The sequence below is a fragment of the Pseudophryne corroboree genome, chromosome 3 (genome assembly GCF_028390025.1).
Source record: "Pseudophryne corroboree isolate aPseCor3 chromosome 3, aPseCor3.hap2, whole genome shotgun sequence".
In the NCBI taxonomy this organism is placed as follows: Eukaryota; Metazoa; Chordata; class Amphibia; order Anura; family Myobatrachidae; genus Pseudophryne; species Pseudophryne corroboree.
The window spans coordinates 460,990,643-461,005,151 of record NC_086446.1 but is presented as its reverse complement, the minus strand read 5'-3'; the positions used below and the strand labels follow the sequence as shown (position 1 = coordinate 461,005,151).

Here is a 14,509-nt window from a genome sequence, read left to right as displayed (position 1 = left end):
ATCAGACCACGCTGCAGCAGCACTATTTATGCTGAGGCAATTGCAGGTCTCAGTATATAACCTGAGTGTGTATATACAGACTTCAGGATAGCCTCCTGCTTTTTATCAGCAGGCTCCTTTAAGGTGGCCGTATCCTAAGACGGCAGTGCCACCTTTTTTGACAAACGTGTGAGCGCCTTATCCACCCTAAGGGATATCTCCCAACGTGACCTATCCTCTGGCGGGAAAGGGTACGCCATCAGTAACTTTTTAGAAATTACCAGTTTCTTATCGGGGGAACCCACGCTACTTTACACACTTCATTCATTCATCTGATGGGGGAACAAAACACTGGCTGCTTTTTCTCCCCAAAAATAAAACCCCTTTTATGTGGTACTTGGGTTCATGTCAGAAATGCGTAACACATTTTTCATTGCCGAGATCATGTAACGGATGTTCCTAGTGGATTGTGTATATGTCTCAACCTCGTCGACACTGGAGTCAGACTCCATGTCGACATCTGTGTCTGCCATCTGAGGTAACGGGCGCTTTTTTGAGCCCCTGATGGCCTTTGAGACGCCTGGGCAGGCGCGGGCTGAGAAGCCGGCTGTCCCACAGCTGTTTTACGTCATCCAGCCTTCTATGTAAGGAGTTGACATTGTCGGTTAATACCTTCCACCTATCCATCCACTCTGGTGTCGGCCCCACAGGGGGCGACATCCCATTTATCGGCCTCTGCTCCACCTCCACGTAACCTTCCTCATCCCACATGTCGACACAGCCGTACCGACACACAGCACACACACAGGGAATGCTCTAACTGAGGACAGGACCCCACAAAGTCCTTTGGGGAGACAGAGAGAGAGTATGCCAGCACACACCAGAGCGCTATATAATGCAGGGATTAACACTATAACTGAGTGATTTTCCCCCCAATAGCTGCTTGTATAAACAATATTGCGCCTAAATTTAGTGCCCCCCCTCTCTTTTAACCCTTTGAGCCTGAAAACTACAGGGGAGAGCCTGAAGAGCTGTCTTCCAGCTGCACTGTGAAGAGAAAATGGCGCCAGTGTGCTGAGGGAGATAGCTCCGCCCCTTTTTCGCGGACTTTTCTCCCGCTTTTTTATGGATTCTGGCAGGGGTATTTATCACATATATAGCCTCTGGGGCTATATATTGTGATGATTTTGCCAGGCAAGGTGTTTATATTGCTGCTCAGGGCGCCCCCCCCAGCGCCCTGCACCCATCAGTGACCGGAGTGTGAGGTGTGCATGAGGAGCAATGGCGCACAGCTGCAGTGCTGTGCGCTACCTTGGTGAAGACTGAAGTCTTCTGCCGCCGATTTTCCGGAACACTTCTTGCTTCTGGCTCTGTAAGGGGGCCGGCGGCGCGGCTCCGGGACCGAACATCATTGGCCGGTTCCATGCGGTCGATCCCTCTGGAGCTAATGGTGTCCAGTAGCCTAAGAAGCCCAAGCTACCACCAGTTAGGTAGGTTCGCTTCTTCTCCCCTTAGTCCCTCGCTGCAGTGAGTCTGTTGCCAGCAGATCTCACTGTAAAATAAAAAAACCTAAAATATACTTTCTTTCTAGGAGCTCAGGAGAGCCCCTAGTGTGCATCCAGCTCAGCCGGGCACAAGAATCTAACTGAGGTCTGGAAGAGGGTCTTAGTGGGAGGAGCCAGTGCACACCAGGTAGTCCTAAAGCTTTCTTTAGTTGTGCCCAGTCTCCTGCGGAGCCGCTAATCCCCATGGTCCTTACGGAGTCCCAGCATCCACTTAGGACGTCAGAGAAACATCTGATACAAAGAAATGTATAGGTTCAGGAACCGTCTTCTGTTGTCCACTGTCATATGATAATATAGTGGACAGTGGATGAGAGAGGCGGGTTGCCTTGGCCTATTGAAAATAGATAAGTTGGAAAGTTTGAAAGTAATTGATGAGACTCGCACTTAACAATAGCCTAGATGTTGGTAATCCAATTGGCAAACAATGCAGTATACTCAAATCAAATCTAACGTATCCACTATATGGGGTAGATATACAATAAAGCAGTTTTTTGGTAATTGGTAGAGAAAAAATTGCCCAAATGTCAGTAATCCAATAAATTTATAGCGTTGCTACTTTGAGAAGTAAATATACATAGTAGTTCTTTGGAGCAAGGGATTTATGCTAATAATATTACCCAAATGTCAGTAATCCAATAAATTTATAGCGTTGCTACTTGTAAGGTAAATATATAGCAGTTCTTTGGAGCAAGGGATTTATACTGATAATATACACGAGTATTTCATAATTGATTCCAAAAAATAAGATTTTACTTACCGATAAATCTATTTCTCGTAGTCCGTAGTGGATGCTGGGGACTCCGTCAGGACCATGGGGAATAGCGGCTCCGCAGGAGACAGGGCACAAAAATAAAGCTTTAGGATCAGGTGGTGTGCACTGGCTCCTCCCCCTATGACCCTCCTCCAAGCCTCAGTTAGGATACTGTGCCCGGACGAGCGTACACAATAAGGAAGGATAATGAATCCCGGGTAAGACTCATACCAGCCACACCAATCACACCGTACAACTTGTGATCTGAACCCAGTTAACAGTATGACAAACGTAGGAGCCTCTGAACAGACGGCTCACAACAATAACAACCCGATTTTTTTGTAACAATAACTATGTACAAGTATTGCAGACAATCCGCACTTGGGATGGGCGCCCAGCATCCACTACGGACTACGAGAAATAGATTTATCGGTAAGTAAAATCTTATTTTCTCTGACGTCCTAAGTGGATGCTGGGGACTCCGTCAGGACCATGGGGATTATACCAAAGCTCCCAAACGGGCGGGAGAGTGCGGATGACTCTGCAGCACCGAATGAGAGAACTCCAGGTCCTCTTTAGCCAGGGTATCAAATTTGTAGAATTTTACAAATGTGTTCTCCCCCGACCACGTAGCTGCTCGGCAGAGTTGTAATGCCGAGACCCCCCAGGCAGCCGCCCAGGATGAGCCCACTTTCCTTGTGGAATGGGCCTTGATAGATTTTGGTTGTGGCAAGCCTGCCACAGAATGTGCAAGTTGAATAATGCTACAAATCCAACGAGCAATCGTCTGCTTAGAAGCAGGAGCACCCAGCTTGTTGGGTGCATACAATATAAACAGCGAGTCAGACTTTCTGACTCCAGCTGTTCTTGAAATATATATTTTCAATGCCCGGACCACGTCCAACAACTTGGAATCCTCCAAATCGTTAGTAGCCGCAGGCACCACAATAGGCTGGTTCAGGTGAAACGCTGACACCACCTTAGGCAGAAAATGAGGACGCGTCCGCAGTTCTGCCCTGTCCGAATGGAAAATCAGATATGGGCTTTTATAGGATAAAGCCGCCAATTCTGACACTCTCCTGGCTGAAGCCAGGGCCAGTAGCATGGTTACTTTCTATGTAAGATATTTCAAATCCGCCGATTTGAGTGGCTCAAACCAATGGGATTTGAGAAAATCCAAAACTACATTAAGGTCCCACGGAGCCACTGGGGGCACAACCGGGGGCTGTATATGTAGTACTCCTTCTACAAAAGTCTGGACTTCAGGAACTGAAGCCAATTCTTTCTGGAAGAAAATCGACAGGGCCGAAATTTGAACCTTAATGGACCCCAATTTGAGGCCCATAGACAATCCTGTTTGCAGGAAATGTAGGAATCGACCCAATTGAAATTCCTCCGTGGGGGCCTTCCTGGCCTCACACCACGCAACATATTTTCTCCAAATGCGGTGATAATGTTGTGCAGTCACCTCCTTCCTGGCTTTTACCAGTGTAGGAATGACCTCTTCCGGAATGCCTTTTTCCCTTAGAATTCGGCGTTCAACCGCCACGCCGTCAAACGCAGCCGCGGTAAGTCTTGGAATAGACACGGTCCCTGCTGAAGCAGGTCCCGTCTTAGAGGTAGAGGCCACGGATCCTCCGTGAGCATCTCTTGAAGTTCCGGGTACCAAGTTCTTCTTGGCCAATCCGGAGCCACGAGTATCGTTCTTACTCCCCTTTGCCGTATAATTCTCAGTACTTTTGGTATGAGAGGCAGAGGAGGGAACACATACACTGACTGGAACACCCACGGTGTTACCAGAGCATCCACAGCTATTGCCTGAGGGTCTCTTGACCTGGCGCAATACCTGTCCAGTTTTTTGTTGAGGCGGGACGCCATCATATCCACCTTTGGTTTTTCCCAACGGTTCACAATCATGTGGAAGACTTCTGGATGAAGTCCCCACTCTCCCGGGTGTAGATCGTGTCTGCTGAGGAAGTCTGCTTCCCAGTTGTCCACTCCCGGAATGAACACTGCTGACAGTGCTATCACATGATCTTCCGCCCAGCGAAGAATCCTTGCAGCTTCTGCCATTGCTGTCCTGCTTCTTGTGCCGCCCTGTCTGTTTACGTGGGCAACTGCCGTGATGTTGTCCGACTGGATCAACACCGGCTGACCCTGAAGCAGGGGTTTTGCCAGACTTAGAGCATTGTAAATCGCTCTTAGCTCCAGTATATTTATGTGAAAAGACATCTCCAGGCTTGACCATACTCCCTGGAAGTTTCTTCCCTGTGTGACCGCTCCCCAGCCTCTCAGACTGGCATCCGTGGTCACCAGGACCCAGTCCTGTATGCCGAATCTGCGACCCTCTAACAGATGAGCACTCTGCAACCACCACAGAAGAGACACCCTTGTCCGTGGTGATAAGGTTATCCGCTGGTGCATCTGCAGATGCGATCCGGACCATTTGTCCAACAGATCCCACTGAAAAGTTCGTGCGTGGAATCTGCCGAATGGAATCGCTTCGTAAGAAGCCACCATCTTTCCCAGGACTCTTGTGTATTGATGCACAGACACTTTTCCTGGTTTTAGGAGGTTCCTGACAAGTTTGGATAACTCCTTGGCTTTCTCCTCCGGAAGAAACACCTTTTTCTGAACCGTGTCCAGAATCATTCCCAGGAACAGCAGACGTGTTGTCGGTGTCAACTGAGATTTTGGAAAATTCAGAATCCACCCGTGTTGTTGCAGCACTAATCGGGTTAGTGCTACTCCGTCCTCCAGCTGTTCTCTGGACCTTGCCCTTATCAGGAGATCGTCCAAGTAAGGGATAATTAATACGCCTCTTCTTCGAAGAAGAATCATCATTTCGGCCATTACCTTGGTAAAGACCCGAGGTGCCGTGGACAATCCAAACGGCAGCGTCTGAAACTGATAATGACAGTTTTGCACCACGAACCTGAGGTACCCTTGATGTGAAGGGCAAATTGGGACATGCAGGTAAGCATCCTTTATGTCCAGGGACACCATAAAGTCCCCTTCTTCCAGATTCGCTATCACTGCTCTGAGTGACTCCATCTTGAATTTGAATTTCTGTATGTACAGGTTCAAAGATTTCAGATTTAGAATAGGTCTTACCGAGCCGTCCGGCTTCGGTACCACAAATAGCGTGGAGTAATACCCTTTTCCTTGTTGTAGGAGGGGTACCTTGACTATCACCTGCTGAGAAAACAGCTTGTGAATGGCTTCCAATACCGTCGCCCTGTCTGAGGGAGACGTTGGCAAAGCAGACTTTAGGAACCGGCGAGGGGGAGACTTCTCGAACTCCAACCTGTAACCCTGAGATACTACCTGCAGGATCCAGGGGTCCACCTGTGAGCAAGCCCACTGTGCGCTGAAATTCTTGAGTCGACCCCCCACCGCTCCTGAGTCCGCTTGTAAAGTCCCAGCGTCATGCTGAGGGCTTTTCAGAACCCTGGGAGGGCTTCTGTTCCTGGGCAGGGGCAGCTTGCTGTCCTCTCTTACCCCTTCCTCTGCCCCGGGGCAGATATGACTGTCCTTTTGCCCGCTTGTTCTTATAGGACCGAAAGGACTGCGGCTGAAAAGACGGTGTCTTTTTCTGTTGGGAGGGGGTCTGAGGTAAAAAGGTGGATTTTCCGGCAGTTGCCGTGGCCACCAGATCCGATAGACCGATGCCAAATAATTCCTCCCCTTTATACGGCAATACTTCCATATGTCGTTTAGAATCCTCATCACCTGACCACTGTCGCGTCCATAAACTTCTGGCAGATATGGACATCGCATTTACTCTCGATGCCAGAGTGCAAATATCCCTCTGAGCATCTCGCATATAAAGAAAAGCATCCTTTAATTGCTCTATAGTCAATAAAATACTGTCCCTATCCAGGGTATCAATATTTTCAGTCAGGGAATCCGACCAGACCACCCCAGCACTGCACATCCAGGCTGAGGCGATGGCTGGTCGCAGTATAACACCAGTATGTGTGTATATACTTTTTAGGGTAGTTTCCAGCCTCCTATCAGCTGGATCCTTGAGGGCGGCCGTATCTGGAGACGGTAACGCCACTTGTTTTGATAAGCGTGTGAGCGCCTTATCCACCCTAGGGGGTGTTTCCCAGCGCGCCCTAACCTCTGGCGGGAAAGGGTATAATGCCAATAACTTTTTTGAAATTAGCACTTTTCTATCTGGGTTAACCCACGCTTCATCACATACATCATTCAATTCCTCTGATTCAGGAAAAACTACAGGTAGTTTTTTCACCCCCCACATAATACCCCTTTTTGTGGTACTTGCAGTATCAGAGATATGCAAAGCCTCCTTCATTGCCGTGATCATATAACGTGTGGCCCTACTTGAAAATACGTTTGTTTCTTCACCGTCGACACTAGATTCAGTGTCTGGGTCTGTGTCGACCGACTGAGGTAAAGGGCGTTTTACAGCCCCTGACGGTGTCTGAGACGCCTGGGCAGGTACCAACTGGTTTTCCGGCCGTCTCATGTCGTCAACTGATTTTTGTAATGTGCTGACATTATCACGTAATTCCATAAACAAAGCCATCCATTCCGGTGTCGACTCCCTGGGGGGTGACATCACCATTATCGGCAATTGCTCTGCCTCCACACCAACATCGTCCTCATACATGTCGACACACACGTACCGACACACAGCAGACACACAGGGAATGCTCTTATCGAAGACAGGACCCCACTAGCCCTTTGGGGAGACAGAGGGAGAGTTTGCCAGCAGACACCCAAGCGCTATAATATATATGGGAACAACCTTATATAAGTGTTGTATCCTTATAGCAGCTTAAATATATAAAATATCGCCAAAAAAAGTGCCCCCCCTCTCTGTTTTACCCTGTTTCTGTAGTGCAGTGCAGGGGAGAGTCCTGGGAGCCTTCCTCACAGCGGAGCTGAGCAGGAAAATGGCGCTGTGTGCTGAGGAGAATAAGCCCCGCCCCCTATTCCGGCGGGCTTTTCTCCCGGAGTTTGAGATATCTGGCATGGGTTTAATACATCCATATAGCCTCAAGGGCTATATGTGATGTATTTTTTTACCATAAAAGGTATTATATATTGCTGCCCAGGGCGCCCCCAGCAGCGCCCTGCACCCTCCGTGACCTAAGGTGTGAAGTGTGTGACAACAATGGCGCACAGCTGCAGTGCTGTGCGCTACCTTCATGAAGACTGAAAAGCCTTCTGCCGCCGGTTTCTGGACCTTCAATCTTCAGCATCTGCAAGGGGGGTCGGCGGCGCGGCTCCGGGACGAACCCCAGGGTGAGACCTGTGTTCCGACTCCCTCTGGAGCTAATGGTGTCCAGTAGCCTAAGAAGCCAATCCATCCTGCACGCAGGTGAGTTGAACTTCTGTTGCCAGCAGGAAAAACTTTTTCTAAGCAGCTCCTTAAGAGAGCCACCTAGATTGCACCCTGCTCGGACGGGCACAAAAACCTAACAGAGGCTTGGAGGAGGGTCATAGGGGGAGGAGCCAGTGCACACCACCTGATCCTAAAGCTTTATTTTTGTGCCCTGTCTCCTGCGGAGCCGCTATTCCCCATGGTCCTGACGGAGTCCCCAGCATCCACTTAGGACGTCAGAGAAAGGTTTTTTTCATAATTGATTCCAAAAAGGAGACAACAGTATGTACAAAGATATACACTTTTGGTGGAAAGTAGTAAATAAGACTCTGATCTTATAAGCAATTCATAGCAATAGAAATAAAGGAAAATAGGGAAGTAATAAACAATTTCCAGCCCAAATGGTCATGAATACGATACGAGAAGGTGAGTGGGCTGAACTGTGCACGGTTCAGCACCACTATCCACAGACGGCCGTTTCACCTAGAGGTGGCTTGTTCGCTGTTCACCTTTGATATTTTTCTGATATTTATCTGATATTTCTATTCTTATATTTTCACCTCAGGTGCAACTGTCAACTAGAACATTTAGTTCTCGGAGTGTACCTACCTCCAGTTTTGATTAAGAATTTATGATATCAGATGTGGAGGGGAAATTCTGAACCCTCCTTTTGTGTCGTTGTGTGCGTTTGTTTGTGTACAATCCTTTTATCATGATTAATTAAAAGTTAAGTTTTATTATATAAAGAGTGCCCCAACACAGAGTCTTTCTTTTTCTCTTTTGTCATATCGATACGTACCATTGACTCTGGGTGCACCACTAACAACACTAATTCCTTGGATACCTACATCAGGCATCTTTCATGTATATGCACTGTTGGTTCACAAGGGACATATTTTATAAGAGCCCTTTATAAAGATTGCTAAAAAAGTCCTGTGCGGTACCAAATTGAACCCTTCTCAAAAACACCCAGAAAACGCCAGGTTTCCGCCCAGAAGTGCCAGCTTCCTGTCAAACAGCGACTACATTGCGATCTGCACGCATTTTCTGTCACTATTACCCCTCGCGCGTGCAAAATGTGAATGCTACGCATGCGCAGTTGTTTGATAGTCGCTCAATTTGCAAATTCTCTGAATAGCGATTCATGCTGAATTAGGCCCTCGGTGATAATGAAAGTACTCCTTCAGCTCCGATACCTTTTTCAAACCCGTCATATATATACCTTCCTATGTATTCAAATGTTTACAATTTCAAACTTATTTTATTTGGGCTAACAAAAACCCTTGGGTTAAACTGAAACTATTGCAGCGTACCTCTTGGAGTGGAGGTTTGGGTATTCCCAATTTGAAGAGGTACTGTCTTGCTGCACAACTTGCCAACTTTGTGCAATGGTGTAGCCCTGGTGCTGGGAATTTCTGGGCTGATAGTGAGACTGAGAGGTTGGGCCTTTCTACTGTCTCCTCCCTCCTCTGGCTCCCAAAGATTCATCGTCCCCAGAATGTGGTATCCCATATGATAGTTTCCTGTTCATTTTCCATTTGGATTATGTTAATAGAAAGTATAAATTGGCCCCTGGCCCATCTTCCCTTATTCTGCTATTCCAGAATCCTGATATCCATCCGGGCATGAGCAGGTCATCTTTCTGTCTATGGAAAAAGAGGAACATTCTGTACCTTAACAATATTACTAGAGACATCAAATTTCCCCTGTTCTCTCAAACATGGCGCTCCCATCTAAAGTTTTTTTTCCGATATTTGCAGTTAAAGTATTTTCACTCTAAGGTAGGAGGTCTCCTTGTTAGTAGGCCTTTCATCACTTATGAGGCTCCCTGCTGGAGGCACTCCTCAACCAAAGGTTTAATCTATGATTTATATGCATTGCTTGTTGAATAGTTGCCTCTCGCATGTGAATCTTATCAATTAGCCTGAGAGGCAGATTTATATTTAGGAACTAGCTTGTACACTGAGGAGTGGGCAGATATTTGGAATAAGGCTGTCTTCAGCTCAATTTGCATAAAAATTAAGGAGAATCAATATACATATTAATATATATGTACCTAGAAAGAGATGTACATATATACATATATATCTAAAAATATAGATAGCTAGATCGATCGATAAATATTTTGCACCGCAACAGTCGACAGATGTTTTACCTGTTGAAACTGTTGGGCTGTGCAGAACGTTAAGCCAGTGCCGTAACTAGACATTTCAGCGCTGTGTGCAAGAAACAGCATCGGCGCCCCCCCCCCGCATCGGTGCGCACCCCCCCCCCCCCCCCCCCAGGTTGGCCTAGCCTTACAGGACAGAGTATGCAGTGGAAGGGCATCAGAAAACAAAAAAAACGTTTCTCGCGGCTCTTCTGTCACCTCCGAATTCCTGAGCAGGCCCGGGATGTATAACACTGCACCGCGCTGATCCTGTCCTTGCAGATCCTATCTGGCAGCTGGCTCGACTCCTCCGGTTCCGACTCCCACCGAAGTGCTCCTGTCGCCCTCTCTACAGGGTCCTCTGTAAGGGGTTCTTCAGGCCGAGTCCTCACTGTTGGAGTTCTTCCGTGGGTCCTGATGGGTCTTGAAGCCAGTGGGGGTTGTCTTCTGTGGTGCCTGCATGCCCTTGGTCTCCACTGCCAGGTCTTCTGTGGCCACAAAAAAAAGGGGGACTCCTCCAACATTTTGTTCCCCTCTGCCATGACTCCTTAGCGGCTTGATCTTTCCCGCAGTCTCCTCCTGTATGACTTTCTCCCGCGCAGGCACTCCCGAGGACACTCCAGTAGCAGATAGGGGTCTTCTGCGGCTTAGATGCAGTTGGCTTCTGGGTCCTCAGCGCTGCTGCCACTCCAACGCGCCGGCTGTAATTGCAGACTCCACTCACTGGCTCCCAAACTCCCACTGCCGGTGGTTCCTTTCTGCTTGGGTGGCGGTAGCTCCATGGATGCTCTGATCCTCTTGAGGTGAGCACGACCTTCGCACGGTCCTGGCACCACTTCTTCCACCTACGAACTCGGCAGCGCTATCTTTGGCAAACAGCGCTGCAACACAAATAGGGCTGCCAATCGGGGTCAATGTGCACAATGCACCCTCAGCTAAAGTACGCTATGTGCAAAGCACACTTCGCGCACACGTAGTTATGTCCCTGGTGTGGTGTAGTCTTAGACACAGTGTGAGAGTGTGTGTGGTGTAGCCTAAGACACAGTGTGAGAGTGTGTGTGGTGTAGCCTTAGACACAGTGTGAGAGTGTATGTGTGTGGTGTAGCCTTAGACACAGTGTGAGTGTGTGTGTGTGGTGTAGCCTTAGACACAGTGTGAGTGTGTGTGTGTGTGTTCAGGTGATGGAAAAGCACCAATATCTACTACTGTCAGTGTGCCATTACCGCAGAGCGAAGACGGCTGCTCTCACCCAAGCAGAACCGACACTAACCAGTTTGATTTTGGCTGGTGCCCCCCAGCATGGACGCTAGTTCTGCATCTGACCCGTCACCCTTCACCCAGCAATACAGATCACAGCAGCAGCCAGCAACACCCATTACCTCTCAGAAAGAGGGAGAGCGTTATAGAGAAAGAGCAGGGTGAAAAAGTGAGAAAAGAGTGGGGGGAGAGAAAGAGAGGGGGTAGGTAGAAAGAGAGAGAGACAGACAGACAGCAGAGTAGAGAAAGCAGGGTGAGAGAGAGGAAAAAGAGAGAGAGAGAGAGAGGATGAGAGAGAGCGAAAGAAAGAAAGAGGGGGGGTGAGAGAGGGGGAGCAGGGTGTAAGAGAGAGAGAGAGAAAGAAAGAAAGAAAGAAAGAGAAAGAAAGAAAGAAAGAAAGAAAGAAAGAAAGAGAAAGAAAGAAAGAAAGAAAAAGGTGAGACAGGGGCGAGAGAAAGGGTTGAAAGAGGGAGAGGGGGTGGGGGAAGAGAGAGCAGGGCAGAGAGAGAGATAAGGCATGAGAGAAAGAGAAAGCATGAAAGAAAGAGCAAAAGAAGGGGAGGAAGAAAGAGGTGAGAGAGAGGGAGCTGGGGGAGACGAAAGAAAGAAAGAAAGAAAGAAAGAAAGAAAGAAAGAAAGAAAGAAAGAAAGAAAGAAAGAAAGAAAGAAAGAAAGAAAGAAAGAAAGAAAAGGGGTTGAGATGGTTAAGAGAGAGATGCGGTGGGCAGGGGGTGAGAGAGAGGGAGGGGCAAAAAAGAAAGAGGTGAGACAGAGTGGGGGTGAGAGTGAAAGAGAGGAGAGAGAGAAAGGGGGGAGAGAGGGAGAGATTGACTGCAGGGAAGAGAAAGCAGTGTGAGAGAGGAGAGAAAGAGGCACGAGGGAGGGAGAGAAAGAAAGAGGAGGAGAGAGAAAAAAAGAAACAGAGAGGGGTAGTGAAAGAGAGGGTTGATAGAGTGGGGGAGCAGAGTGAGGGAGATGATAGAGGGAAAGAGAACGAAGAAGAGAGTGCAAAAGAAATAGAGAGACGGGGAGAAAGGGTTCGAGCGAGAGAAATAAAGAGAAGTGAGACAGAATGAGAGGGCGAGGCAGAGAGAGAGAGAAAGAAAGAGAGAGAGAGAAAAAGAGAGGTGAGACAGAGGGAGAATGAGAGATAAGGTTCAGTAAGAGGGGGTGAGAGAGGGTTGAAAGAGGGGCAAGAGAAAAGAGAGAGGGGAGACAGTGTGGGGGTGAGAGAGAAAGGGGTCTGAGGGGAGAGAGAGACCAGGGGAAAGGGGGAGAGAGGTGAAAAAGAGGAGTGAGAGAGAGAGAGGGTCAGGGTAGAGTGAGAGGGGGGATACATGTGGCACTGTGTATTCCGCTCTGTCCCCCTACCTCCGATACAAGTGTCACTGTGTGTCGTCGTCCCCTTAAGTACAAGCGGCACTGTGTACCTCGGGCAGTGGCGTGTCTCCCTTCTCATCAGTGTCGGTAGCAACGGGTCCTCCTTTCAGCACCAGCAGGTCCGCTCTTCTGGTTTTTGTGGGATCGTGACATTGGGCAACAGCGGTAGAGATAGGAAGAAAAGGTGAGAGGGGCTGGATTGGCTGGACCGCCTCCTCCTGCTAGTACTGCGCTGACAGTACTGCTGCATGCCCCTTCATTGCACCACACTGCCGCAGGTCCCTGTTTAAAGAAAAAAAAAGTGGCAGAATCGACGTTCCCATGTGCCTCCAGTCACCACACACACACACACACACACACACACACACACACACACACACACACACACACACACACACACACACACACACACACTGTTCCCCCCATTAAAAACATACACATACACACACACAGCCTGGCGTCTCCAATCACTACACACACACACACACACACACACACACACACACGCACAGCCTGTTACCCCACCAGTCACTACACACACGCACAGCCTGTTACCCCACCAGTCACTACACACACGCACAGCCTGTTACCCCACCAGTCACTACACACACGCACAGCCTGTTACCTCCCCCAGTCACTACACACACGCACAGCCTGTTACCCCACCAGTCACTACACACACAGCCTGTTACCCCCCTACAGTCACCACACACACACACACACACACACACACACACACACACACACACACACACACTCACACACACACACACACACACACACACACACACACACACACCTGTTACCCCCAGTCACCACACACACAGCCTTTCCTCTATAGTCAACACACACACACATACCTCCAGGTCCCACATAGGTAGCAGGCAGGGCTGGGCACACGCAAACATTACCACAGAGGCACAGGCAAAGTCGGAGGCGGGGCCTAACCACGGACCTCCGTGGCCACGCCCCTTTCATATAAACAAATACTAGCATGCAGCAGGGGCACCTGAGCTGGAGGCGGAGGCTGATCTGTCTCGGCTCGGGAGATGAGGAGGCATTGGAGTCAGGATCTGCTGCCCAGCACCAGCGGGCTCTACACCCAAGCTCCGCTGCTGTGGTGCTGCCTGTCTGTCTGGCTGCCTCTGAGCATGGGCGGCCTGGGTGCAGAGTGCAGACCGAGGAGGGGAGGGAGCAGATATTTGGTGCGGCCTGGAGGCGGGGTTACAACACTTTACAGTGAAGCCTGCGGCTGTGTGCCGGACAAGCCACGCCCAGGCCTGCTTAACCAGTAGTTTCTGGTTTCTGTATCCAATCCCAGCCGTTACCCCCCCCCCCCCAGTTGTGTGTGTATGAATCAGTGTACCCACGTACGTAAAGCACAACCGCCACCTGGGAGAATAATAAAAAGACAGCCATGCACCACGGTGCCCGCACTGTTGAACAGCTCTGCATCTGCCAGAGTGTCCAATCGTGAGCACATAGCGCACAATGCGCTCCCACCACAAGTGCGCTGTGTGCCAGGCCCACTCAGCACACACCTAGTTACGGCACTGCGTTAAGCCATAAGACACTGCTGACATTATACCATTGCGAAATACTTGTTGTGTGCTAGCGATAGTTACAGTGTAATGAGTAGAAATGCCGTTTCAGTTACCTTACTTGAGCGCCCATCTAACGTCTCCACATTTCTGTATTCCGCAGGCTGATGAGTTTCGGTGAACGGTTCCAGGAACACGATTCGAAGGACTCTCTAGGGAAGACAAATATGTTAGAAAGAAAGGCACTTTGGCACAAAAAGTAGGGCATAAGGCCCGTAGAAAACAGGGGTATGGGTCCTTGTGGGCTTCGGAGTGGGAGGGAAGTGGGATGGGGATGGAAGGGGGAGCTGGGTATGTAAGACAGGGCACCCCTGGAGCCTCACCTGATCCAAGGGCGTCACCATGGCTGGACCTCATGATCTTTCCTGTCGCTGGCCTCACACCGGGCTTTGACTTGGCATCAAGGGGGGCGGTAAACTGCAAGTAAAGTCCTGTCTCTTCTTTGCAGGTATGCCTTTACCATGGCAGTAC

At 49.2% G+C, this 14,509-nt stretch overlaps 1 long non-coding RNA gene across 1 annotated transcript; it reads right to left on the bottom strand.

The window, feature by feature from the left end:
- Positions 1-8,970: 8,970 nt before the first annotated feature.
- On the bottom strand, positions 8,971-13,730 carry LOC135057903 (uncharacterized). The gene is made up of 3 exons (XR_010244448.1): positions 13,447-13,730; positions 12,488-12,719; positions 8,971-9,297 (listed from the first exon to the last, which is right to left on the bottom strand). It is a non-coding gene; the product is annotated as an uncharacterized LOC135057903 (long non-coding RNA).
- Positions 13,731-14,509: the final 779 nt, after the last annotated feature.